This window comes from Ursus americanus, chromosome 3 (genome assembly GCF_024610735.1).
Source record: "Ursus americanus isolate L20-20 chromosome 3, mUrsAme1.1.p, whole genome shotgun sequence".
Classification (NCBI taxonomy): domain Eukaryota; kingdom Metazoa; phylum Chordata; class Mammalia; order Carnivora; family Ursidae; genus Ursus; species Ursus americanus.
Genome location: NC_142129.1, coordinates 26052804 through 26079225, shown reverse-complemented (window position 1 = coordinate 26079225; position 26422 = coordinate 26052804). Strand labels below are relative to the sequence as shown.

Below are 26422 nucleotides of genomic sequence, written 5' to 3'. Positions count from 1 at the left end.
TCTTTTAAAGAAATTTGGAGTATTTAATTGATTCAATTTCATATAATTAATGTAAGTACTGATGCATGCGGAATTTAAATCTGTTAGCTTACCTTTTCCCCCCTGTTTTTCTATTTGGTTTTATTTATTTTTTTCTCCATTCTTATTTTCTTTTGGAGTAATGATATGATTTTTAAAATATTTTTTATCCTTCTATTAGCTTTTTCATTATATACTTATATTTATTATTCTTTAAGTGAAATCTCTAGATATTTCAACAGTCTACTTCTTATTAGTGTTTTTACCATTACCTGGACAATACAATAACCTTACACATTTTAAGTTCATTTTTCTGCCTCCTGAGTTTTGTGCTATTGTTGTTGTGTTGTATATATAAACGTAGACATGCATATTATATATGTATATTTCTATATATGTGCAAATACATATAGATATGTAGGATATGGATACCTGTGTATATATATATACACACACAGATACACACAAATACATATACGTGATTAGATATATACACACACACACTTCAAAATTCACAAGATTATTCAGGACAGTCGGTTGGTCTTTATTTAGATTTACCTTCATTTTTACACTTTCCAAAATTATTCATCCTTTTGCATTACTATGCTTCTATTTCCTGAAGGACTACTTCATTATATTATATCTTTTAGCACAGTTGTCCTTGAAATGACTTTTCTCAGATGTTATTTATTTGAAAATTTCTTCATCGCACCATCATTTTAAGGTTGTCTTCACTGTCTGAAGGAATCTAGGTTGGCATTTATTTTTTTCAGTACTTTGAATCTGTCACTTCCTTGTCTTCTGGCTTGCATCATGTCTGCTCAGTGAGCTGTCAGTCTTATGGTCTGTCACCCCTCTGAAGGTAACATGTCCTTTTTGTCCTTCTATCTTCGTTTAAGTTTTTCACTTTCTCTTTTTCAGCAGGTAGACATGTGCCTATGTTGTTTTTTCTTTATCCTCTTTGATCTCAGGGCTTTTTGATATCTTTTATGTTTGATGTTGCTGGCTACTTTTTATCCATCTTGGAAAATTCCCTGTCTAATCTATCTTCAAGTATCCTTTCTTTCCATTCCTTCTTGGATTCCAATTTCATGCATGTTAGATATTTTCAGGGTTCCCATATGACTCATTCTCTGTTACATATTTGAATTTTTTTCCAACTTTGTACTTCAAACCACTGATTTTTTTACTGATCTGCTTCCTAGTTATTAATTTTCTTTTGTGTGGTGTCTAATCATTTGTTAAAATATCTGTATAGTTTATAATTTAATTTATTGTATACTTTCTAGAATTTTCAATAAATTGTTTTAAATAAATTCAGTCTGCTAGTAAAATTCCCCATCTTATCTATTTTCCTGGACACATTAATTATAGTTATTTTAAAGTCCTTGTCTGATTCTTACAATATCTAAATGGACTACCTGTTTTCTATCATCTGGCTTTTGATGTGTATGTATGTGTGTGTGTGTGTATGAGATTTGGTGAATGCCACCATTTTGTAGGAAAAGTTATAGAGGTACTAGGTGATGTTTTCTTCCTCCAGAGAGGATATAATGTCCTTCCAGGGGGCAAAGAAATCACCTTTATCCATACATGGATTGAAACAATTTCAGAATTTCTGAGTGCTCTTCTGATTCCAGTTTATCTTTACGAAGTGTAGCCTTTTGGAAATTCCAATGGGAAGCCTTAAATATTTATCATAGACTGTCCTTCTTGAAGAATCTTGAACTCCCAATTTTTATAACCTTAGAAGTGTAAGACTGCCACAACCTCTGCATAGCTTTCCAGCGTTTTAACAAAAGCTTTTTCTCATTTTCTTGATTTTTCTCTTTTGCCTGCTCAGATTAGTTCTAAGCAAATGTTTTGAGGGAAAATGTAGAGAAGTATGTTAGACTTACTTCTTTGTGGTTCCCGATTTTCTAGAACTTGGTCTTTCAAATAATGGCTGCCTTATAATCCTGTTGCCAGATAATTTCCCAATTGACTATAAACATGAGAAGATTCATGTAAATTTTTAATTCCAGCTACCACACAGAAAACACTATCGGCAAGTCACCAGGCAAGCTCTCTTTAAGAAATTATTATATTTAGAAGGAAAAAACTGATAGTTAGCTATTCATGGACAAAATAAATATATAATGTCCTACAACTGAACTTTGGAGTTGTTTTACTCTACCAAAAACAACAGTAACAACTTTAATATAAATTCCTAGAATAGTTTTTCTTAAAATAAAATTAATATAAGCTACTAAGTTCCTACTGTGTGCCACCATGGCCCTGCATATTTTTCTTAGAGCTTCTCCACCACACAAGTACTATGTGCAATGTATTATTATCCATGTTTTACGTAAGAGGAACAGAAGCTCAGAGAATTTAAGTCATTTGCTCAAAGTCACACAGGAAGTGACAGAACTAAGATTTTTTTTGTTTGTTTTGTTTTGTTTTTTAGAGAGACAGAGAGAGAGAGGGGAAGGGCTGAGGAAGAAGGAGCCCAACGTGGGGCTTGTTCTCAGGACCCTGAAATCATGAACTGACCCAAAATCAGGAGTCGAACCCTTAACTGACTGAGCCACCAAATGACGCAAAAGAACCTAAGTTTTGATTCTAACTCTACAGTCTATTTCCTTTCTTCATGTAATTTGCTAATTAACTATAATAATCTTTAGTCATTTTTAATTTATTTTATAAATACTTCAGTATAATGAAGCTTAAGATCATAATTGTGTGTTATATATTTAAATATAAATGGAGATGTTTGGAAAACATTTTTATTTATTTATTTTTTTTTTTAAGATTTTATTTATTTATTTGACAGTGAGAGACAGCCAGCGAGAGAGGGAACACAAGCAGGGGAAGTGGGAGAGGAAGAAGCAGGCTCCCAGCAGAGGAGCCTGACGTGGGGCTCAATCCCAGGACTCCGGGATCACGCCCTGAGCTGAAGGCAGATGCTTAACGACTGAGCCACCCAGGTGCCCCTGGAAAACATTTTTAAATGTTATATTTTAGATTAGGAAATATGCTATTATGAAATTTCAAAGTGGTGTATTTTGAAGTCCTGCTTAGGCTGTCTTCTTATTGTGCGTTCTTATGTAAATCTCCTAAGCTTTCAGATCATCAGTCTCTACATATTTAAATGTGGGGATATTAACTACTTTATAGAATTTTTCTGAGGACTAAATGATTTACATGCATGTGAAATTTTATGGAAAACTCAATGTATTTGGTTTCTTAATTGATTTTATATTTTTTATCATGATTTTTATTCTTATGGATTTAAAATCAAAAGGCCAATGAGTTGTAGGGGATCTACTAAGATAAGAGCTTAGATAAATGCTTATCTAAGAGTTGTTATCACACTTTTAATAGAACAACTACTCAACTTCCTTTTTAAGTTCAATGTCCTGCATAGTTTAGACTGAAGCTTTTTCTACTCTAGAAAGAGTATGGTTCAAAGGTCTAGAAAGTTTTCACAAAGTTGAGTTACGTGATTTAGTTCAAAAGTCTAGAAAGTTGGGGCGCCTGGGTGGCACAGTGGTTGGGCGTCTGCCTTCGGCTCAGGGCATGGTCCCAGCACTATGGGATCGAGCCCCACATCAGGCTCCTCCGCTATGAGCCTGCTTCTTCCTCTCCCACTCCCCCTGCTTGTGTTCCCTCTCTCGCTGGCTGTCTCTATCTCTGTCAAATAAATAAATAAAATCTTTAAAAAAAAAAAGTCTAGAAAGTTTTCACAAAGTTGAGTTATGTGATTTATAGACTGATTTAAATTTATGGCCCAAGAAATACTATTGCTATATAAACACTAAAAAGTGGTCAGTAACACAAATTTATTAAAGAAAGCTTATAAAAAACTACTCTTATCTTCTTTAATGTAATGATGGATTTATTAGATAAGGGAATACTGGGGATCAATGTGCTATACATTATAGATTCAATAAATTGTTTGATGAAATGTCACATAGCACAGTACCAAAAACATCAATTTTAAAATACCAGGACTTAAATGGTATTTATTTAAAAGGCAAGCAGGGTCAGTAGGAAGAATGGTCAGATATAAAGTTACTCTAAGTTTATTTGGCATAGTCTGTCTACCTTCTGTGCTTTCTGGCACATCACATGCACCTTTATTACAACATCAGTATAGTGAGTTATGGTTATTAGTCATCTTGCCTTCCCCACTGTACTGCAAGATCTTTCAGATCAGAGAACCATATTTATTCATCTTTGGGTCCTCAATGTCTAATAAAACGCCTGCCATAGATTAGAAATTCCTTTATTGTTACCTGAAAATGGTCAATTTCATAATTAGCAAAATATATTTTAATCTTAAGCTAGGTCAAAATTCTCAAACCTTTCTAAGGTGTGCAAGGTTGAAAAATATTCCTCTGAGAAAAGAAACATTGTACATAAACAAATCTTGTTTAAAATGTTTTTCCTTAGATGAAGAGAAGCCAACAGAACAGAAGTCTATGGACAAGACGGAGGGATCTTCAGTTCCTCATCTGTAAAACAGGTGATCCAATGAGTCAATGCTTCTAAAGTACTTTGTTTTGCTTTGAAAATATTTCTGTGAGATCAGCTTTTCCTATTGTCGTGTCATAGGTACAGTGCTCAGGGACAGGAATGTAGAAACGGGTTCCTCACAACCAGCCCACCTTGCCAGTGTGGGGAATCTGCTGAGAATTTAGGTAAGGTATAAGCTTACCTGAGAGTGTGCCATTGTAAATCTGACCATAGGAAATGTGCTATTATCTGTTTAAAAGAAAGAAGTATGCATTTGAAACAAAATATTGTTGTCTTCTTGGTATGGGACTTCCTTAAGGTTAAAAGTTCTGGGGCGCCTGGGTGGCACAGCGGTTAAGCGTCTGCCTTCGGCTCAGGGCGTGATCCTGGCGTTGTGGGATCGAGCCCCACATCAGGCTCCTCTGCTATGAGCCTGCTTCTTCCTCTCCCACTCCCCCTGCTTGTGTTCCCTCTCTCGCTGGCTGTCTCTGTCTCTGTCAAATAAATAAATAAAATCTTAAAAAAAAAAAAGTTCTGTTATACAACAATTAATTGATTCAGAAAGGTTTATGATGAATAAATATATTTAATAAAACCTATCAGTGTAATTTAGTATTAATTGCAAAGGCGCTTCAAATATAATAGCTTCAGGTATATAACTAACTTGACTGCCAGCTGACAACAGTTTATTATGTATTTTAAGAAACATTAGCAGCTCCCTGCTGAGAATATAAACATGGAGAAAGTAGAGCAGGAACCATGGGACTAGGTGAATATACAATATAACCTCTTTATGAGACAATTTTGGAGAATCCTGAAAATAACTAATATAATGAAAATCTCTAATCTTTCTGAAAGTAGATGTTTTATGCTGAGAAATTAATCACACAAAAATAATTGTAGGAACCCTAGTAATCATGCACATCAGAAAAATGCATTTGGGGTGTTTCATTTTTTGGTCTACTTATTGAAACTTCTTTCCTAAAACTAATTATTAGACAAAATTCTGCCTGTTTTGAAATACTGAAAGTAAAACAAAAAATGCCGATGTTGCTTTTTAAAAAAATTGTAACTATAAATTTTCACTAATTAGTCTTCTTTTCTACATTCTCAATATAGAGTTAAAATGTAGAAAATGTGGAATTTAAACTATGGATAAAGAAAATGTAGACATTTATTTACCAAAGTATAAGAAGTAGTCCAAAACCCAAATAAGAAGTCATAACAAAATTTCAGTGTAAAGTTGAGGTGAGGTATTTGCAGATATATTTCCCAAATGATGTGTTTGGGTGGAGTGCTGAGGGGGAAATCCTTAACTAACATGTTGCTTAAAATTGTCACCAAACAATGTCTAACTTGTACCTAGGATCCTGATTACTAAAGAAGAGTTAAAGTGGAAGCTCTTTGAAAAACTAATTCAGGGACCATAAATGACAAATAAGAATTTTTGCTCATCTAAACTAATTTCAAACAGGCACTGAAATGTCTAGAATTTTGTAACTCATTGAAAGAAAGCTAACCATGTTATATATTAATAGAAAATCTTAGATGAGTGGTGATTTGAGAGAAACACGTTCTAGTTTTTCTCAATATAAGGGTAAGAACAAAAGGCCAAATTGGGTTTATTGTCTGCATACTGGATTTTCTTGCGAAGCTTGAGGTGAGGGGACAAAATAATTGGGAAGGCTTCTATGCATTGGTTAACAAAATAGCTGTTCAGTGCTAGGGAATTTGGAACACTGTAGAAAAAAAGTAGAAGAGAAAGTAAAAGTAAGAGAAGTGGTAGTGGATACAGCACAGGGAATAGAGTCAATGGTGTTGTAATAGTGTTGTATCATGACAGATGGCGGCAACACTTGTGGGGAACACAGCATGAAGTATTGCCTTGTCTGATCACTATGTTGTACACCTGAAACTAACGTTACATTGTGTCAACTGTACTTCAACTTAAAAGAAATGATTTTAAAAAGAGAGAGCAGTGGTAGGGAAAGGAAAATGAGAGGGAAAGATGAACAAATGAAAAAAAGCATTATCTAGGAGCCCTTTGAAGCAGATTGTGTATATTAATAAGTAGCTTTTACACCTTCTCAGGAACATAAAATATAGCTTCAGCTTCCCACAGAATTTATGTGTTATTTATTTTCTCATCAACTTCAGCCACCATTATTGAGTCCTCTTATTCACTGCTGGTGCTCCAAACTGTCACATTGTAGGGTCTCCTACAAGAGATCAACCAAACTACCTCTTCACAAAGTATGGGTATGTACGAAATGAATATATATCAAGTACCCATTAAATACTATGCATTTGTGCTGTCTCTTTTTTCAGATTTTATTTAAATTCTAGTGCTTTTTTAATTCTTATATTTCACAACTAAAAAAAAATCAAATTTGAGTAAAAGTGATCCAAATTCAATTCCAAGGTTTATGATATTTTTGTATTACTGACTACTCTGATGTTTGCTTAGTTGTTAAAGGTAAGTGGATAATATGTAGAAACAAGAAATAAATTTCTGCACTAAGTAACTAATACTCACCTTGCTCAGATGGTTAACATGGTAAGGGTGTAATTGTAAGAGAGAACACAGAGAGAATGTTGTGAGTTATTCAAGCAGTGATGAGTTTTCTTGGGACAAGGTTGGCAGTGACAGTCTTGTCTGAGCTGAATACAGAAATATTCCCAGAAGCACTTTATAAGTGAGATTAGAATGCAGATATGTTCTATTTACCCACTTAAACTCAAACATAGGTCCTCATTTTCCCCTCAGTTAAAATTCTGAGAAGCATGGAACATTGTGTCCCTCTTACCTTCCCTTTACATTGTAGAGGACAAAGTAATAACAAGCAATACATATTAAATTAGTATTTTCTTAATTCCACTCATAACTATAGCAACTACATTCTTCTGAATTTAATGACTGCATGGTCTAATTCTGCAAGAGCACAACTATTTAAATTATAGTTTTCCACACCCAGTTTAAGTAATCATCTAACAATTTTAATAATCTTCATTAAATGGTGAAGCAGCTAAAGTTAGTGTTTCGTGATACTCAAAAATATATCTTATTTTACTTTCTTCATATTTGAAGTGTCTCCACTATTCTGTCAATTTTAAGTGGTGCATTTGCCACATTTCAACATCTCTGAAATTAAGATGTAGCTTTAAATGAATGTGATAAAAAAATCATTATCACTGTCATGGTGAATTGGCATTTTTTCTTGGTGGTAGGTACACCAAGAAGAAATGGTGCAGTTTACATTAATGGCATCTTAGATTTAGTGAGATAAAATGTAAGGCAATAAAGGCATACAGACAATGTCTCCCTGTAGAGATTTCTAAGTGTCCAACGATATTTAGATGAAAATCTTTAGGGATTACTTCTTTTAGATTTAAAAATCTTCTAAAATGAAAAAAAAAAAAGTCAAGTAAAGTAACTTTAGGACTCCAAAGGAGGCTTTGCTAATGGTGAACTTTGAATCACAGTGCCAGGCGCTGGCAGGTATGTTTCTGCCCAGTCTATTTCTGGCACCACGGTATCTGTTCCAGTGGCTCCAATCTTAGCTTTTTACCCTCGTGAGTCATGTGATCATGGCCAAAGACTTAACCGTTTTTAATCTCGACCTCCTCCTCTGTAAAATGGGGATATAAAATCTAACTCCTAGAACCATAAACTACGTGAGATGGCAGATGTAAGTAAGTAGCAAGGTTCCCAGGACATAAATATTAATTTCTTTTCGCAAAGAATGGCCTTGATATAAACTCATTTTGAAAATTGAAATTTGTCACCGGTGGTAGAAAGTATTCCTGATTGCCGGCTTAGTCTGACTGCAGACGGGAATGACGGTGTGTTTGAACTAGACCTTATTAAAGCAGAATCTTGAGATTGAATAGCCTCTGCTCATTTTAGTACATGATTAGCAGGACACAACAGGATGAAGGATAGGAAGAAAAAAACTCCTGTTATGAAGTGATTATACTCATCAATCAAAGGTCTATGCCTAGGTTCCTAAAACAGAAGGCGTGAGCGTCATATTGGGAGCATCTCACTGTGAGATGAGCGATGCAATTAAATAAGAAAGTACTTTTCACACAACATTTTACACCAGGTGGCTATAGGCATAATCCCTGCATGGGTATATAGGTAACTACTTATGAATTCGGTCTAATCATCTCCTCTGTCTATCGCAGAGTTTGAAATCCCTATTATTAGAGTTATTTTGGTTTAACTACATGATCTCTAGAAGGACATTGTATACATGCACAGCTATCACAAAGAAGGGGAGAGAGATTTTGATTCATTAGCATGAATTAGTGTGTCAGATTAGATAGGGAAGGAATAGAAATCAAGCCAAATAAGTTTGATGAAGATGAGAGAATTTTAGATATTCTCAGCAGAATTGCAGACTAACCGCAGGAAAGCAAAGCGAATAATTTGTCCAGATGGGAGGCTCTAGGAGCTTTGTTATTGGGAAAAGAATAAACATAAAATTGTAGTTTCGAGAAAACTGTAGACATACACTGATTTCACTGCTGTCTCTAGTTACTGGCACAGAATGTGGCAAGGAATAAGCCCCGAATAAATATTTGTTGAATATAAGAATGAGTGAATGAATGAATGAATGAATGAGACATTTTAAAACAAAATACATTTTTAATGTCTGTATATTGCTAAAATATCACAGAGTATAAAGTGAATTACATCTCTATGTGCTTGTGTAAGGCAAGAACATCACAGAACATAGTCACATCATGTTGGATCAGGCTTTTTTTGATTTTTAAGGAATATAAGATGATCTATAAAACATGTAAACTTTTATGCAGTAAAGAAATGACTTAATTAAGATGGCAGGTTCTTGAGTGTGTGGACCATGCCTGTTTTCATCTTTGTAATCCGAGTGTTTATCATAAAGCATGAAATGTGATAGGTATCCAATAAATGTTGGCTAAATAAATGGGATTCTAATATATACAGTTAATTGTCCAAAAGCTTTGTGCATATTTTGTCTAATAAGCCAGAAAATTGACTGTATAGTTACCATGCAGGCATAGTCAATGGCACGCCTCTCTCATCTATTGATGGGTTATAATTTGGTTCATTTAATTGTGTTTATGTTTTACTGTGTTGTATTTTCTTTGTGAGAATGCTTGTTCTTCTGCCAAATTTTTGCTTAGCCACATTTACATGTGTACTGACAAATTAATATATTTCCGTGGCCTTATGTTTCTGTTGAACAGCCATGAGATGTTTTATTTGCAGCATCTGTGTATTTAAATATCATTCTGCCTAGGAGATGCCAATTTTTCATATAAATGAAGATGAAAAATTAGAAGAAAACACTGGTAAAATAAGAGTGAATCTGTACAGTTTTCTCAAAATATGTACTCTATTCCCTTTCTGAATTTTCTGATTTAGTTCCATAGGGGAAAGGGGTGAAGGATAGAGAAATTTGAATGTACTAGTTGATTACAGTCTTTGAATTTACAGATACCTTATATATACCCCTATTTTGAGACTTTGAATTCTATCAGGGTGGGGCTACTCAGAATCTGGGAAAGGTACCCCTGCTTCAAAAAACATTTCCCATACCACCCATATTGATTTAACCCATTACCTTCCATTCTCATGCCAGTGGGGAATTCTCAATCTCTAATATTTACAAATATTTATTTGTGATCTGGAAATGTTTAGAAATGGCAGGTAACCCCATATTAATTGTTATTGAGCCTTCTCAAGGAGATTGCTTCTGGTTTCATTATCTTGTTTCCAAATTCATTTGAAATGTATCCAATGAATTTAAGGGAAGAAATAGTGAAAAGAGCCTCAAAATTTAGAAGCCAAAGTGAATTGTCTGGGTTAACAAACTTCCCTTTAACCTAGTTATTTCCTCTTGGTTAAAAACTCTCAGACTTCCCTCTTCTAAGTTGTTATACAGGAAGAAAATGTTGTTGCATGACTGAGAAATAGTGCTTTTCAAATTACCAGAGAACAGGGGTGCCTGGGTGGCTCAGTTGATTAAGCATCTGCCTTTGGCTCAGGTCATGATTGTGGGTCCTGGGCTCCCTGCTCAGCGTGGAGTCTGCTTCTCCCTCTGCCCCTCGCCAGCTCATGCTCTCTCTCTCTCTCTCTCAAATAAATAGATGATAGATAGATAGATAGATAGATAGATAGATAGATAGATAGATATTATCACAGAACAAAGACCTTTTTGGCAAAGTTAGCCAACAAAATGTACTCATTTAGAGTATTGACTACAACCCATACTTACCTGCTTTTATTTTGTATTCTACAAAAGCCAAGACAAATTAGGTGGCAAGGGCAACATGGTTATCTAAAACCTACTAATAGTCGAGTTTTTTTTTTAAGAAAAAAATTAATTATTAACTGCATCAGGGAACTAAGATGGTCATTGTTGTAGCAAAGATATTCACAACATTATAATAGATGATCCTTGATCTTTGCAAATTTAGAGAACAAGGGGATTAGACATCATCTTTTTATAGGAATATGTGAGGTACGACTGACATTGCAAAATATAATATTATGGAATAATTTGTTATTACACTTATTGAGAATATAAACTTATGTACAGTTATGGATTTTAAATAATTTAAATTATTTTAGAGATAGGCAAAAATGGAAGTGATAACTCCAATGTCTAGAAAAGTGTCAATTACACAGTGATCAATATATATTTGTTGAATGAGTAAATTTATAATAGAGTATTTTTGACAGGTTATAAACACTGTAGACAGATATAATGGGCCTTGAAAACGCAACATTCTTTATACTTCATATGTTGTAGCCTGTACAAACCTTTTTATTTTTTAACACTTTACTTTTTTTGTATAAATATTAATGAAAAATGAAATTGAGACATAAGAAATTTGATATTTCTACAGTAATTTCAGTGCTAATATTTTGATATGAGGCAATTTTGGAGCCAATATTCTTTTTCCTCTAGGGAAGTTGTGTCAGTTCTGATGGTGATTAGTTTAGAAGGTTTCTTCAATCACAGATGAAATGTAGTTGGGGGGGAGGGATAAATGAAAATATTCATTTATGAATCCAGTATTAGCAGGATAGTTTTGTCTGATCTAGCTTGCTGAGAGGAATTTACCTCACTATTCCAAATTCGTTATTCCCAAAGTATATATATATATATATATGCACCAAGTTTGAGCATGGCTTCCCTGAAAATCAAGGATCAAGACTGGTATTTGTGGAAGTTGCAGTCATGCATGATTAGTCATTGATTTTTTTTGGGGGGGGATACCCTTAAATGAATGAATGTTTTCAATTAAAGTGGAACAATTGAAAGGTAGAGTATGAGTTAGGTATATATCAGAATGACTCAGCAATTTGAGAATTTTGCAAAAATTCCTGAGCGATTATGATGAACCTCCCATAGGTGAACCCAACAGGGGAGATTTGCATATGATGATATGTTTTTGCTGTCTTTTTCAAATTACAATGCTCCACTCACAACCCATTCTGATCTCAAAGACATTGTTCTGAGGTGAGAGGATTATTTTTTTATTTTATTAAGTTTTTAATTTTAGTTCCAGTATAGTTAACTTACAGGGTTACATTAGTTTCAGGTGCACAATATCATGATTCAACAATTCTATACATTGCTCAGTGTTCATCATAAGTGTACTCTTAATACACTTCACCTATTTCACCCATCCCCCCACCCACCTCCCCTGTGGTAAACAAGAGTTTGTTCTTTATAGTTAAGAGTCTCTTTCTTGGTTTGTCTCTCTCTCTCTCTCTCTTTTTTCTTTTGTTCATTTGTTTTATTTCTTAAATTCCACATGTTAGTGAAATCATATGGTGTTTATCTTTCTCTGTCTGACTTATTTCACTTAGCATTATACTCTCTAGGTCCAACCATGTTGTGCAAATGGCAAGATTTTATTCTTTTTTATGGCCGAATAATATTCCACTGTGTATATCTACAACATCTATACTCATCTGTTCATGGACACTTGGGCTGCTTCTATAATTTGGCTATTGTAAACAATGCTTCAATAAACATGGGGTGCATATATCCTCTCAAATTAGTGTTTTTGTATCCTTTGGGTAAATACCCAGTAGTGCAATTACTGGATTGTAAGATAGTTCTATTTTTAACTTTTTGAGGAAACTCCATACTATTTTTCACAGTGGCTATACCAGTTTGCATTCCCATGAAAAATGCATGAGGATTCATTTTTCTCCACATCCTTACCAGCACTTGTTGTTTCTTATGTTTTTAATTTTAGCCATTATGACACATGTGAGGTAATATCTCATTGTGGTTTTGATTTGCATTTCCCTGATGATTAGTAACATTGAGTATCTTTTCATGTATCTATTGGCCACCTGTATGTCTTGTTTAGAGAAATGTTTGTTCATGTGTTTGCCCATTTTTAAATTGGATTATTCATTTTTTTTTGGTGTTGTGTTGTATGTATTCTTTATATATTTTGGATACTAACCCTTTATTGGCTATGTCATTTTCAAATATCTCCTCCCGTCCAGTAGGTTTTTAGTTTTGTTGCAGGAGGATGTTTTTTAGAAAAATTCCAACTGGTTCAGAAATAGCACTGCTTACTTCCCTCTCCATTTGGGGGATACTGCTTCCATATTTACAAGTCTTAAGGAAGGTGTTCTATGGGTGGTTTTATGCATAGCACATATTTGCTACGGTAGTGACATTTTTCCGTTATCCAAAGTTAAGAAAGACTCTGGGCCTTAATTAGTGGGTGATTTTCTAGCTCATTTTCAGATAAGCAGAAAACTTAAAGCCAAGTTTATGATTCTTAGGAAGGAAATAGAATATGACGAAAAGATTTCATCCTATGTAGTATAAATGTATTGTATATAATTTGCAGAATGAATAGTCTTATTATGATTGGATGTGGTAATAAACACATGAGATAGATTTTATTGTCTGGTTTTTAGAGATTATTTTTTTCTCTTTACTTTATGGTGATATCTCTGTAGCTCTCAATATTTATTGGTATTCAATCACTTTTCCCTGTCCTTAACAGTTTTCAGTACACACACAAATCTAAGAAATCATGCCGCTCTCACTTTACAGATGAGGAAACTGAGGCTCAGAGATCATTCATACCTTAATTCCCATTTCATTGTTGTTTATGCTAGAGTCTGACATTGTCTTGTCATTTTCACTTTACATCCTCTAGAACTATGCCTGAGCATGAATAACTTCCTCTGTTAAAAAAAAATAGAGTGGTTTTACTCCATTTCTCTCCCTTTCCCTCATCTATACATTATTGCTTATTATTTATGTCTTTCTGATGCACTATGAGTGTCACTAGGCCACCTCTATATTCATGCTCTCCAAGTATCTAAGAGCAGAAGTTGAAATGTTACTATAACATATTAAGTGAAAATGTCTTCTAGGTAACATTTAAAATATAAGTATTCCTCTTATAAACCTAGACAACTATTGATGTTAGGGCCTACTTTTACCTCTTTAGTATCTCTAGTACCTAACACATCACAGATTTTCATTAGATATTTGCTAAATAAATAAACTGATTGTGATCAAATATTTAATGCCAGTACTTTCCATCTTATTTAATTCTGTGCTGGATTAAGGTAAGAAAATACCTATTTATGTAGACATTGAAGTGTTTAGAGTTCTAGAGATACTTCTCTATCATTGAGGCTATTTTACTATAGACATACTGTTCCAGTTAACAAATATTTCCTAAGTGTCCACTCTTTCCTTAATCCCAGGTTAGGTGTTGCTAGATTAGCAAGGAGAGCCTGTGAAGCATGTTATTTTTCTTTACCGCTTCCAAGTGAAATCTGTAATAAAACTACAGCCATACTTGAGTTATTTCAGAGAAAAACTATTCAGAAGGACAGTTCCATATCTTTAGGCAACTTAGGTCAGATGCCTTTGGGTTCTTTGCATGACTGAGTTAAAGAGCTAGCATGTATATAAAAGGTTAGTGAATTGTGTTTGCAGTTTCACTGAACAGCCATAGGTAAAACTGGACTTTTGGGGTTTTGAATGTAACCACTGAAGTGGTTGCATGTGATTGAATTGCAACTCTGTTGAAAAACATCACTGAAGACACACAAGTTACTGGTATGGCATTTGTGGGTTACAGTCTGATTTTGTTGTTTGTCCATATGAAGACTTTCTCTTCATATATATCAACCTCAAACGAAAAATTAAGCTAGGAAATAAGATTGACTTGTTTTGAAGAAGGAAACTAATTGCTAATAAAACAAAACTACCTATGACAAATCCCAAGCCATTATTTCTGGGTAGAAAATTTTCCTTAAAAATCAAAGCTTTTAAATTTATAATACTGATAAACCAGCTCTGTTAAAATAATCAATAAGAAACTTTTTATTAACCACTGAAAGTATTTAAGGATGTCAATGGAAGTGAACATTTTTAAGGCATAAATTCACTAATTACTGTTGAAATCCAAATTAACATGAAATTATTAAAATCTAAATAGCATTTGCCAATGTATCATCTGGGACACATTTTCTCCTGGCTGTGCTTCTTACCACTGCTGGATGAATAGTCAATAATTATTATTCGGTATCACACATTTCATAGAAACTGTCAGAACATGCAATTAGTCAGGAATGATAAAATGGCAATAAAAGAGTTAGGAATAATGAATTGGCAATATAAGTCACCAATGTGTGATACATACATTTCTTAAAATGTTTTATAGCCTACTGGTTATTAAATGTAATCATGACTGGTAAAAGCAGATGAAATTTGATTTAGGGACTCAAATGTTTAACTCTCACTTCAAAGTGGACCACGTTTGCTTGATTTTCTTGGCCCTCACTATACGGTAAGCCACTGTAGAAGTCTCTGTATGGAAATCTCCTTGAGATCCAAGGCCATTGTCTGAAGGCATTTATTACAGAAAGTTGTACAAATGCCTCAGCTATAATGTGATTTCACAGCATGAATGCCATGAATAGTAAGCCTCCAGAGAAACTATAAAATATTTGCAACAGTTGAGCTCTAAGGATAGAGATTAAGACAGAATTGATCACAGAACTTTAGCTTTTGATATAACTTTTAACTTTTCAGCACTCAACCTAAGTGGTCAAAGAATGCTAAATATAAGCCTTGTTTTTTAGTTTCTGCAAATAAATATGGGTAACAACAAAAAGGTGACCTTAAAACATCCCTATTAATACTGGTACCTTTCATATTTTATTTTGTGAAGTCACACATATAGATACATAGTAGTCCCCCTAAAATATATCAGGAGATATTATTGAACCCTACATACATTATGTTTTTTCCTATTCATACCTACCTATGAAAAAATTTATAAATTAGGTACAGTAAGAGATTAACAATAGCTAATAATAAAAGAGAACACTTGTAACAGCGTACTGTAATAAAGTTATGTGAATGTGGTCTGCCTCTCTCAAAATACCTGATTGTAGTGTACTTACCTTTCTTTTGATGATGTGAGATGATAAAAAGCCTACATGAGGAGATGAAGCAGGGTGAATGATGTAGGCAGTAAGACTTAGCACTAGGCTGCTATTGACCTGCTCATGATATATCAGAGAGAGAATCGTCTGCTTCTGGACCGTGGTTGAGCATAAAACCAACTGCAGTTTTGGGGGTACTACTGCATAGCTGTAATTTAGACTGTGCTCTTCCTAAAAATAGGCCACGACAATTCTCATTTTGAAAAATGCTCAAGCTTACCAGGCATAACTTAAATCATTAATTAGTAAGAAGTGATGATCTGTCATGCTCCATTTCACCTTTGATTGTTGAAATCACACCCTAGAGGTAACTACATTATAGTGACGGATGAAGTATTTGGAAAATTTCTGTGATCCAGAGTTTCTGGGATGCAAAAGAATATTTTACAGGTGTGTAACCAAAAAAGAGTAGTTTAACATAATATTTCTCATCCTATAATTCATATTACATTGACTAGAGGAAAAGAACTGCTCATTAATGAATTCTTGAAGGTGGTGACATTTGACATATATCTGAAGTGGGAGACTGAATTTAATATCCATAATTGTCAACATTCATGTTTCATTCTCATACTTGGCAATATTACACTGACATTACAGAAGAGTGGTGTAGAACCTGCTGTTACGTAGCAGATTTTTTTAATGGCTTTCATTTTATTTAATTAATTAGTATTTTTATGGCTTTCATTTTATTTTTTATTAAAGTATAATTGGCATGTGGCATATTGGTTTTAGGTTACAACATAATAATTTAATATTTGTATACATTGCAAAATGATCACCATAATAAGTCTCATTGCCATCTGTCACCATACAGAGTTACAAATGTTTTTTTATGATGAGAATTTTCAAGATCTACTCTCTTAGCAACTTTCAAATATACAATATTATTGACTATAGTCACCATGCTATACATTAGGACCCCATAACTTATTTGTTTTATAGTTGGAAGTTTGTACCTCTTTTTTTTTTTTTTAAGATTTTATTTATTTATTTGACAGAGAGAGAGAGACAGCCAGTGAGAGAGGGAACACAAGCTGGGGGAGTGGGAGAGGAAGAAGCAGGCTCCCAGCAGAGGAGCCTGATGTGGGGCTCGATCCCAGGACTCCGGGATCACGCCCTGAGCCCAAGGCAGACTCTTAACGACTGAGCCACCCAGGTGCCCCAAGAAGTTTGTACCTCTTGATCCTCTTCACCCAGTTTGCTCAACTCCTATCCCTCTCCCTTCTGGAAACCACCAATCTGTTCCTTGTATCTATGGGTTTTTTCTTTTGTTTGTTCATTTGTTTTGTTTTTTAGATTCCACATATAAGTGAAATCATGTGGTATTTGTCTTTTGCTATATGACTTATTTCACTTAGCATAATATCCCCAAGGTACAACACATCCATATTGTTACAAATGGCAAGATTTCATTTTCTTTTGTGGCTGAGTAGTATTCCATATATTGCTATATATCATATCTTCTTTATCCATTTATCCACCAATAAACACTTAGGTTATTTTCATATCCAAGCACCAGCAGTGGAATTACTGGATCATATGTTAGTTCAACTTTTTGAAGAACCCCCTGTTTTTTATAGTGGCTACACCAATTTACATGCTCACCAACAGTGAGTCCCTTTTCTCTATGTACTTGGCCAGTACTTGTTTTTCTTTCGATACTAGCCATTCTGACAGGCATAAAGTAATATATCATTGTGATTTTGATTTGCATTCCCTGATGTTTAGTAATGTTGAGCCTCTTTTCATGTGCCTGTTGGCTACTTTTATGTCTTTTTTGGAAAAATACCCGTTTAGATCTTCTGCCCATTTTAAAATTTAATTATTTTTGTTATTGAGTTGTATGAGTTCTTTATATATCTCGGATATTAACCCTTTATTGGATATATGACATATATTGTAAATATCTTCTCCCATTAAGTAGGTAACTTATCATTTCATTGCTGGCTTCCTTTGTTGTACAGAAGATTTTAGTTTGATATAGTGCCATTTCTTTATTTTTGCTTTTGTTTTCCTTGCCTTTGGAGTCAGGTCCAAAAACATTATTGCCAAGACTGATGTCAAAGAGCTTACTGCCTGTGGTTTCTTCTAAGAGTTTTATGGTTTCAGGTCTTACATTCAAGTCTTTAATCCATTTTGAGTTAATTTTTGTGTATGGTGTAAGGTACTGCTCCAGTTTCATTCTTTTGAATGTAGCTCCAGTTTTTCCAACACCACTTAGTGAAGAGACACCATCATATATTCTTGTCTCCTTTGTTACAATTTAATTGATCATATATGCGTAAGTTTACTTCTGGGATCCCTATTCTGTTCCATTGATCTATGTCTATGTTTTTATGCCAATACCATACTGTTTTGAGTAGTACAGTTTTGTAATATAGTTTGAAATCAGAATGTATGAAGCTTCCAGCTTTGTTCTTCTTTTTCAATATTACTTTGGCTATTTGGGATCTTTTGTGGTACTACGTGAATTTTAGAATTTTTTTCTATTTCTTTGAGAAATGCCATTGGAATTTTGATAGGGATTGCATCTATAGATTGCTTTGGGTAATATAGATATTTTAACAACATTAATTCTTCCAATCCATGAATATAAAATATCTTTCCATTTATTTGTTTCATTAGTTTATCTTATGGTTTTCAGTCTGTAGGTCTTTTACCTTTTTGGTTAAATTTATTCTTAGGGACTTTATTCTTTTTGATGCAATTGTAAATGGAATTATTTTCTCCATTTCTCTGTAGTTGTTAGTATATAAAAATGTGACAGATTTTTGTACGTTGATTTTGTACCCTGCAGCTGTACTGAAATTTTCTAACAGTTTTTTTAAGGAGTCTTTAGGGTTTTATATACATAAATACATGTTGTCTGCAAATAGTGTTGGTTTTACTTCTTCCTTTCCAATTGAGATGTCTTTTTTTCCCCTACATAATTGCTCTGGCTAGAACTTCTAATACTGTGTTGGACAAAAGTGGTGAGAGTGGGCATCCTTGTCTTGTTCCTGATCTTAGAGGAAAAGCTTTGTTTTTCACCATTGACTTTGATATTAGCTGTGGGTTTCTGTTATTAGCTTTTTATTTTGTGTATCCCATGTGGCCTTTATCATGTTCAGGTGTGTTCCTTCTCTGTCCAGTTTGTTGAGAGCTTTTATAAATAGATGTTGAATTTTGTCAAATGCTTTTTCTGTATCTACTGAGATGATCATATGATTTTTATCTTTCATTTAGTTAATGTGGTGTATCACGTTGATTGATTTGTGGATGTTGTACCATTCTTGTATTCCTGTAATAAATCCCATTTGATCATGTGGTGTGATCCTTTTAAAGTATTTCTCCCTTTAGGTCTGTTAATATTGGCTTTATACATTTAACTTCTCTTATGGTGGATGTGTAAATATTTACAAATGTTATATCTTTATGTTCGATTGTTACCTTTATCGTTATGTAATGCACATCTTTGTCTTTTATTACAGTCTTTGTTTCAATGTCTATTTTTTCTGATAATTTTAGCTACCACAGCTGTTAATTTTCCTTGCATAGAACATCTTTTTCCATCCCTTCACTTTCAGTCTGTGTGTCCTTACATCTGAAATGAGTCTTCTTAGGCAGCTAATGGGTGGATCTATTTCTTTTTTAATCCATTCTGCTAGTCTGTGTCTTTTAATTAGAAACTTAGTCCATTTACATTTAAAGTAATTTTTTTTTTAAAGATTTTATTTATTTATTTGACAGAGATAGAGACAGCCAGTGAGAGAGGGAACACAAGCAGGGGAAGTGGGAGAGGAAGAAGCAGGCTCATAGCAGAGGAGCCTGATGTGGGGCTTGATCCCATAACGCCGGGATCATGCCCTGAGCCGAAGGCAGACGCTTAACCGCTGTGCCACCCAGGTGCCCCTTAAAGTAATTATTGATGCATATGTACTTATTGCCATTTTGTTAATTATTTTCTGGCTGCTTTGTAGTTCTCTGTTAATTTCTTCTCTTGCTTTCTTCCCTTGCAGTCTAATAACCTTTCTGTATTGTTATGCTTGGATTTCTTTCTCATTATCTTTTGTGTTTCTCCTACAGGTTTTTGCTATGCAGTTACCACGAGTCTCACATATAGCAGCCTACATATGTAAAACACTCTATTTTAAGTTGATACCAAGTTAAGTTTGAATGTATTTTAAAACTTTACATTTTTACTCATCCTAAGTCCTATGTTTTATGAGTTTGATGTTACTTTTTATATCTTTTTATTTTGTGTATCCCTAAGAAATTATTATAGTTACAGTTATTTTTACTACTTTTGTCTTTTAACCTTCATACTAGCTTTATAGGTGATCCACTACTGTTACTATAGATTTACCTTCACCAGTGAGATTTTTACTTTCAGATGTTTTCTTGTTACTATTCAGTGTCCTTTATTTCAGCTTAAAGAAGTACTTTTAATATTTCTTGTAATTTCAAGTTAGTAGTGATGAACTACTTTAGTTTTTGCTTGTCTGGAAACTTCTTTATCTCTCCTTCAATTCTGAGTGATGATCCTGCCAGGTATTCTTGGTTGGAAGTTTTTTTTTTTTTCAGCATTTTGAATATATCATTCTATTCCTTTCTGGCCTGTAAAGTTTCTGCTGAGAAATCTGCTCACAGTCTTATGGAGGTTACTGTGTATGTAACAAGTCGTTTCACTCTTTCTGCTTTCAAGACTTCCTTTATCTTTAGCTTCTGACATTTTAATTATAATGTACCTTAGTGTAGGTGTCTTTGATTCATCTTGTTTAGATCTTTTTGAGCTTTCTGGATCTGGATTTCTGTTTCCTTCCCCAAGTTAGGAAAGATTTCAGGCATTATTTCTTTGAATAAGTTTTCTATTCTGCTCTCTCTCTTTTCTCCTCTATACTCCATTACTCTCCTTTATGTTGTTTCATAGGTCCCTAAAGCTATCTTCACTTTAAAAGAGTTTTGTTGTTGTTGTTGCTCTGTTTAGATGAGTTTTATTGCCTTACCCTCCAGATCACTGATTTTTCCCCTCTATTTCATCTAGTTTGCTGTTAAACCCCTGTAGTGTATTTTTCACTTCAGCTATTACATTCTTCAGCTTTGTGACTTATTTTCTTATATTTTCATTCTCTTTATTGAAGTTCTCACTGTATTTATTCATTCTTCTTCCAAGTTTGGTGAGCATCTTAGTGACCATCACTTTGAACTCTTTGTCAGGTAAATTACTTATATCCATTTCATTAAGTTTTTTTTTCTGAGGTTTCATTTTGTTCTTTCATTTAGAACATATTCCCCAGTTTCCTCATTTTCTTGACTCTCTGTGTTTGTTTCTATTTATTAAGTAAAACAGCTATTTCCTCCAGCTTGAAAGAGTGGACTTGTGTAGGAGATGAGACTTATTTTGACTTCCACCCTAGCTCTTGGTTGTCTCTCAAACCTTTGTGATTATCTAAGCAGTTTGATTTAGTTTTGACAGGTCCTAATTGTTGAGGGTGTGTTAAGACCTGTGAGTGTTCCAGAGGGAGAGATCTGGTTGGCACCTAGTTTCAGGTTCATTGGAAGTTAGGCACTCAGGCAGCAGCTTTTAAGTTATGCAAATATATTCAGTCCTGTGGGACCACAGGTGTATACTCTGCTGGCCACCAGACCAGGCCATCTGGAGTTGTCCCCTTCATAGCATTTGCAAAAAATTGGGGTTCCAGATGAGCTCCTTTCTGGGAGGTATCAGTGAGCCGTAGTAAGGCTGAGGGATATGTATCCCTACAGTACTTCTGTGGCCTCTAGATAGTAAACCTGAAGCCTATCCCTCAAGCTGTAGCTCCCGTGCAATAGACCTTTTTCACAGGAAAACTGGTGGTATGTTTCAGTCTGTGCAGTGCTCTGGGGGTGGTAGCCTGCCAAGAACTGTCTTTCCAATTGTTTCATACCTGTGGGGCCCAGAAATGTAATCTCCCAGCCACCAGAGCCAGGTGCTTAATGTGTGGGCTGTACAAGCTTGCCAGCTTTGGCAGGGCCATGGGAGCCATGGCAGCAAGGGCACTTGCCTGTTGGCTTTGGTGGGACATGGCATTGGTGTCAGAGTGTGACCACCAGCACTAGCAGGTCAGAAGGAGAGTGCAAAAATGGTGCCTTTCAACACCTCTGTCCCTGCAGAGAGTCCCAACAGGCCCTGCACCTTTGGCAGATGCTTTAAAGTTAGCAAATGAATGTCTTTCACATATGGTGTAGGTGCATTTCAAATTGTTGCTTTTGCAATGGGTCCCCGGGTGAGTGAGTCTCTGTGCAAGCTCCTTAAGAGTGGGCTCTCTGTTCCCTATAGCCTTATGGTTCTTCTGGTTTTCAAAGCCAGGTATTTTGGAGGCTCATCTCTCATGTGCAGATCCCAAGGGCTAGAGTATGTGATGAGGGGCACAAACCTCTTGCTCCTCAGGGAGCACCTTCATTTTTGTGAGATCTCTTCCAATTATGGGTTGCCATGCTAAGGGTGAGGATTTTTTTTTTTTTTAAGATTTTATTTATTTGACAGAGACAGAGTGAGAGAGAGAACACAAGCAGGGGAAGTGGGAGAGGGAGAAGCAGGCTTCCCGCTGAGCAGGGAGCCTGATGCAGGGCTGGATCCCAGGACCCCGGGATCACGACCTGAGCTGAAGGCAGACGCTTAATGACTGAGCCACCCAGGCGCCCCTCAAACTGCCACCCAGGCTCCCCAAGGGTGAGGATTTTGATGAGCCTGTGTCTCTGATTCTCCTACCCATCTTGATGTGGCCCTTTTCTTTTCTTTTTTCTTTTCCTTTCTCTTCTCTTTCTTTCTTTTTTGAGAGAGAGCACATGCGCATGTATGAGAGAGGGGGGAGGGGCAGAGAGAGAGGGAGAAAGAATCTTAAGCTCAGTGTGGAGTCTGATGTGGGGCTTGATCACACAACCCTGAGATCATGACCTGAACTGAAATCAAGATCCGGTTGCTTAACTGACTGAGCCACCCAGGTGCCCCCTGATGTGGCCCTTTTATCCTTTGTTGTGGAAGAGCTGTTCAGCTAGTTTTTAGGTCTTTTTCAGAGGGAATTGTTCCATACGTAGCTGTAGATTTGTTGTATCTGTGGGAGGAGGTGAGTTCAGGATCTTCCTACGCTGCCCTCTTGAACCCCATCCAGCAGATTTCTAAAGGTGAGTGTTTCGAAGTTCCCTGTAAAGCAGTGAATCAGAAATTGGCTTTGAGTTCAACTTGGTTGGCAGCTATTATTTGGTACATAGATCTCATGAGAGAGTAGAGTGCATTTATACAATAGCTACTCTGAATTCTGCATAGCATTACATGGTCATATTAAAGATAATTCTTAGGATTTCCATCCATATCAAAAATTTTTTGAGGGTTTACTTTCACGTTTATGATGTAAGACTGGAGCCTTAGAGCACTACGGTGGAGAATGCAGAATTCATGATAAAGTGGATGTGTTTTTGATCTTATCCAAGGGGATTTATTACTTGAAATACCAAAAGGATCTCATTGTACCAAGGTTTCATTTATAACAGAGTCCCATGGCATGGATCCTGTGGATGGCATTATAGTATAGTTCCAGGTTTCCAGGACAAAGAAAAGCAATTACATATGAAAGAAAAACAATCCCTTTTAAGTGGGGTGTTTGATTATACATAGTAATGTCTTGGGAGAGTTGATTGAGTTAGGATATCCTGAGCACTGTACTTGATAAATATTTGTTACACATTAACAACTTTGAGGTGTATCAGGTTATACAGCACATTCCAAATTCTGTTTCTGAGAGAATCAAGAGGGTGGTATTGTAAGGCTTCCCAATTATTTTTTTGCTGCAATCTTAAAAGGTTAGAATTTTTACCTCGAAAACCTCTAACATTCACTCACTACTCATGACACAGCTATTGTTCATGAATCTTAGTTTTTCTTGAGTTTTTATTCATTTATATCTAATTTTATTTTTAGCCTTTAATACCTCTTGTTTTCATTCACTGGGGTGTAAAGTGCTATTTTCTTTTATATTACCTGACCCTGTGTCATTCATTCATTATGGGGTAATCCTGAAATTCTTTGAGCCCGATTTTCTTCATTTGAAATAATAATAATAATAATAACAACAACAACAGTTTTATTCTCAAAATAGAATGGATTAGAATAAAAACAATAACCTAGCACATAGTAGATGTTATTTTGTTCCAGAATCTATTACCTCTTTAGGTCATTTTCAGCCTTTTATAGAATTCAATTATGTCCCTTTCAATTACTTTTTGAGGTTGATGAATCCCATTTCATCATATGAAAATGTTTGCACATTTTCGATTTTAGCTACCTTTCCTTATAACTTCTTTGAATTCTATATTATTTTTCTTCAGAGATGGCATCAGAATTGCACCCAAAGGTTTAGATTTTTTTCTTTTATAATTTTTATTTTGTTATATTAGTCACCATACAGTACATCCCCAGTTTTTGATGCAATGTTCCATGATTCATTATTTGCATATAACACCCACTGCACCATGCAATATGTGCCCTCCTTAATACCCATCACCGGCCTATCCCAATCCCCCACCCCCTTCCCCTCTGAAGCCCTCAGTTTGTTTCCCAGAGTCCACAGTCTCTCATGGTTCATTACCCCCCTCTGTTTACCCCCCTTCATTCTTCCCTTCCTTCTCCTACCAATCTTCCTATTTCTTATGTTCCATAAATGAGTGAAACCATATGATAATTGTCTTTCTCTGCTTGACTTATTTCACTTAGCGTAATCTCCTCCAGTCCCGTCCATGTTGCTGCAAATGTTGTGTAATCGTTCTTTCTGATGGCTGAGTAATATTCCATTGTATATATGGACCACATCTTCTTAGTCCAGTTTTAGATTTTTAATCAACTCTTAAAATCAGTTTCCTCTAATTTTTTTTTTTTTGGCATTCCAAAGAGAAAGTGAATTCTTGTTGAAATTGGAGGGAATGAAGAATTGCTCACTCATCACATAACTGCTTCTCTTGCCATGTAAGACTTGGAGTGGGAAAGGAAGAGTGTCTGTGATGGTTCATGGTTGTATCTTCTTAATCATCAGCATTATTCTATCCTGTATTGTGACAGGCAAAAAGAGGTGACAAATTGTTACTATATTAATCTTCACATAATACCATTTTTTTCTTCATGCCACTTGCACGCCCACATGTCCTTGAAAGTTTCCTGTGGAGTGCAGCAGGGTTCTCAAGAATTTCCACCCAAGTGGCACATGAGAGGGGCAAAATTTGTCCTGAGGGCAAAATATTTAGTGACCTTCCCCAAATCTTATTTGGTATTTTTAAAATTCAGCCTGTTATTCTTTTCTACATACTATCAATATTTGTAATATTGAAATAATTCAAAATACTTCCTGATTCAATAGCCTGACATTCCATTCCAAATCTTGAAGTAATTTTGGTGTCTAGGAAGGTGTGCTGTACTAGTCCTGTGCATCCAAGCAACCCTGGCACCACCACATTGTCTTGGAGATATGAGTGTCCTGGCTTGAGAAGTCAGATCAGGTTCAGACTCTTGTATTGGAATTTCATGCTATGCGACATTCCATCTTTAACTCCCTTCTACAGTCTATCTTTTATAAATTCCCTACACAAATGTGGCACCGCAGCTAAACTGTTGAACTTACTCCCACACAGACTCATTTCTCCTGCTTTTCTTTCTTATCAACTTACTTCCTTATCAATAACTTCTTCCCTGTGTTCATCTCTGTCTATAAGAAGTTGATTAATTTTCAATATCAATTTCATACTCATCTTTTCTTTAAACCGTTAAACTTTAAGTAGTCTTTTCCATGACTGATTTCTTATAAGCTTCCAATGAGTTGTACTATGGTATTTAAATACTTATTTGTTTTGAACAAAATTCTGTTTCCTATCCTGCTCCTTCTTTCCACGCTTTGTGTTTAGCAGTGACAAAGACTGAGCAGGAATTCTGCTCAGTCAGTTTATTGAGAATCTCCCAGTCCTTGGTATCTGATCATCCTGGCCTGTCTACAGCAAGAAACCTGTGAGGTGGGTTTGGCAAGAATTCCTCTATGTTTGATGTCTTCTCTTCATAATTTTTCATCCAGTGACTCCCTCTGCTTGCTGACTCTGAATCCCAGCTGTCTTTGCTGTATTGAGTTGAGCCCCAAACTCTCCCCCCTATTGTGGTTGTCTTGACACCTATCACGATAGTCCCAAATAAAGTCTTCTTTACCATTTTAACAAGAGTTAGATTTTTTTTTTTAACAGCAGGAAGTGCCAATCATGTTAACCCACACCCTGGACTATAAGGTATGGGTATAACATAATTCAACCAGTCAGAATATTTTTTTAAACTTTGGTTCTCTTAATGGAGTTATATGGGTATGAGCCCTAAGCTACTTAGGACCATTTCCTGCTACCACCACATGAAGA

General features: G+C 35.2%; 1 long non-coding RNA gene across 2 annotated transcripts in view; it reads left to right on the top strand.

Moving 5' to 3' along the window:
* The window catches only part of LOC123788998 (uncharacterized), a 286821-nt gene that overhangs the window by 11924 nt on the left and 248475 nt on the right, over window positions 1–26422 (top strand). The window contains exons 1-3 of one of the 2 annotated variants that reach the window (XR_006778631.2): window positions 1306–2652; window positions 4456–4528; window positions 4618–4703. This is a non-coding gene — a long non-coding RNA (uncharacterized LOC123788998). Of the gene's footprint in view, window positions 1–1305; window positions 2653–4455; window positions 4529–4617; window positions 4704–26422 lie in introns of those variants that run through there. The other variant, XR_015723874.1, reaches the window with a different exon arrangement.